We start from the raw sequence: 3,219 nt of genomic DNA on the forward strand, positions 1-3,219 counted from the left end.
TATTACATTAATAAATAAAAAAACATATTATATAATATTTACAATTTATATACAAATACTTAACATCTTGAAATTTTTTTCAAACCTAAATAACATTATTTTATATTATTAAATGTTAATGAATTAAGTTAAAAGAAAAATATACTTACATCTATATCGTCATCATTTTCATCTTCACTGGAAGAAAGTTCCTCTTTTAAAATCCTTGACAATGGAATTTCGTAATATTCTATTATTCTGGGTGTTACTGGTTCCCAATCCTAATAAATTAAATTGTATATTATAAAAATATGTTAAAATTAAGTTATGAAAATAATATTTGTACTGTTAATACATGACTTACATCAAAATCATCTTCTTCATTATCTGATAATGGTTCTAATTTTATTGTTCTTTCAGTTTCATTTTCAGAGCTATACAAATTATACATTATTATATACTGTTCATAATACAAAATACAATATTAAACATTATGTTATACCTTGTACTATCTACCTCCTGAACTTGGATCGTAGTTCATTGTGTCTAAAATTGTACATAAAAGAATAGCAATTTAAGATATGATACCTTAAAATAATTAAAATATTATTTTAAATAAAAATTTAATTAATTAATTGACTTTATAGTTGTACATAGATGATGCGTAGGGACATGTTTAACATATACAATGTCTCTGATTTTGTACATTTATTTTATTAGATAAAATTATAAATAAAATCCTTATATAAGAACTATTTTAATTAACAATGTTTCACCAAGTTTATAATTAATTATAAATGAAGGATTACATAGTAGTAATATCTCTAATAAATTGTGTATATAAATAAATCAAAGCAAAATAATTAATACTGAAGATTATGTAAAAATAATAAAAATATTTTAGATTTTAGTGAAAAGAGTTATATTGATATTAAAATTTTAAAATGAGTATGAGGCATTTAAATATTTATATTAATTAGTTATAAGTTAACATCATTTTAACATGAGGTATTAAATGAATAAATAAATAAAAATACAATTATTGCTCCATAAGTTTTCCATTATGTAGCAAATGGATGATGAAGTCATATTTCTAAATGTAAAATTAAAACTAAATTTATCTACTATAATATTGGTTCCTATGTAACTATGTAAGGAGTAAATTATACGTTCATAAATAAAAACGATACATGTACAAAATTAAAACTTATTCTAGAACAATAATCTACAGGATAAAACGGACTAAAATAAAGTAATGGTTTGCTGGTAGAAAAACATAGCCTATAATATTGAGTATACAGATTATACATTAAATATTAAAAGTATTTATGGTGCGGGTGTTTTGAGTTTTAGAATTTCTGCATTACTATCACCAACAATATTGTAAAATTATTATTAATTATTATATTGTGTGGACATATAGCGATCAAAAAGTATATTTATTTTATTATGAAAATTAATTTATTTTGAATTCTTTCATCTTCACTGGAAGAATTCCTCTTTAAAAATCGATATGGAATTTCGTAATATTCTATTATTTCTGATTACTGGTTCCAATCTAATAAATTAAATTATATTATAAAATATGTTAAGAATTAAGTTATAGAAATAATATTTTGTACTGTAATACATGACTTACATCAAAATCATCTTCTTATTATCTGATAATGGTTCTAATTTTATTGTTCTTTGGTTTCATTTCAGAGATACAATTATACATTATTATATACTTATTACAAAATACAATATTAAACATTATGTTATACACTTGCTATCTACCTCTGAACTTGGTCAGTAGTTCATTTGTGTCTAAAATTGTACATAAAAGATATAATTTAAGATATGATACCTTAAAATAATTAAATATTATTTTAAATAAAAATTTAATTTTAATTGACTTTATAGTTGTACATAGATGATGCGGGGACATATTTAACATATACAATGTCTCTGATTTTGTACAATTTATTTTATTAGATAAAAATTATAAATAAAATCCTTATATAAGAACTATTTTAATTAACAATGTTTCACCAAGTTTATAATTAATTATAAATGAATTACATAGTAGTAATATCTCTAAAAAAATTGTGTATATAAATAAAATTCAAAGCAAAATAATTAATACGAAGATTATGTAAAATAAAAAATATTTAGATTTTATGAAAAAGTTATATTGATATTAAAATTTTAAAATGAGTATGAGCATTTTATTGTTATATTTAATGTAGTTATAAGTTAACACTCATTTTTAACGCAGGTATTAAATGAATGAAAATAAAATAAAATACAATTGTACTCACATAGTTTTCTGGTAACGCCAACAACGGAAAATGGATGATGAAGTCGTATTTCATATGGATAAAAATTAAAACTAAATTTTATCTACTATCAACTATTGAGTTCTATGTAACTATGTAGAGGAGATTATTTGGTTATAAAACGATACGAAAATTACAAAATTAAAACTTTACTCATTCTCGAACAATGATATCTACGCCGATAAAACGGACAAAATGTGTGGTTGCTGGTAGGTGGAAACGCCGCCTAATATTGGTTATACAATTTAGCGTTAAATATTAAAAGTATTTATGGTGGGGTGTTTAGGTTTTCAAAATTTTTCGTAAAAGCATATACTTAGTGAACAATTTAGAAAAATTTAGACCAAATTAGCCTTTCTCAATTGATGAATTGTTATACATTTTGGTTCCATTTTATATATATATATAAATATATAGATAACGCCTAAATAATTATTAAATTATATAATATATTTACAAATTTTAGTTAGTATTAGAATTGATTATAGAATAGACAGATAGACGGTATAGGATTTTCGGTGACTACAATTTTATTATAATAGCCAATAGGTAGCATTGTATGAATTAATATTATATATTAATTTTAATACTGAGTACTGACGGCAAATAGTAATAACTAACATATTTTAGACCAGTTTTTGGCAATGACAGAAAAGCGATAAGCTTAATATAATAGTTATAAATTACTTCGTAGATAAATGATATTTTCTGTGCATTACACTATCACCACAATATGTAAAATTATTATTAATTATTATATTGTGTGGTACATTTTACGTGACCAAAAGTAATTATTTATTTAATTTTAAATTGATGAAAATTAATTATTGGTAATTCATTTATCTACATTAAAGTAATTTATAATATTATATTAAACTATCATTTTCTGGTACCAAAACTGGTCTAAAATATGTTGAAT

At 21.6% G+C, this 3,219-nt stretch overlaps 1 long non-coding RNA gene across 1 annotated transcript; it reads right to left on the reverse strand.

Annotated features, from left to right (window-relative positions):
• Positions 1-205: 205 nt before the first annotated feature.
• Positions 206-509, reverse strand: LOC112593919. Its single transcript, XR_003114623.1, has 3 exons — positions 482-509; positions 344-413; positions 206-260 (listed from the first exon to the last, which is right to left on the reverse strand). It is a non-coding gene; the product is annotated as an uncharacterized LOC112593919 (long non-coding RNA).
• Between the last annotated feature and the right edge of the window lie 2,710 nt (positions 510-3,219).

Source organism: Melanaphis sacchari, unplaced genomic scaffold (genome assembly GCF_002803265.2).
Source record: "Melanaphis sacchari strain LSU unplaced genomic scaffold, SCAv2.0 Contig2137_pilon_pilon, whole genome shotgun sequence".
NCBI classification, from domain to species: Eukaryota; Metazoa; Arthropoda; class Insecta; order Hemiptera; family Aphididae; genus Melanaphis; species Melanaphis sacchari.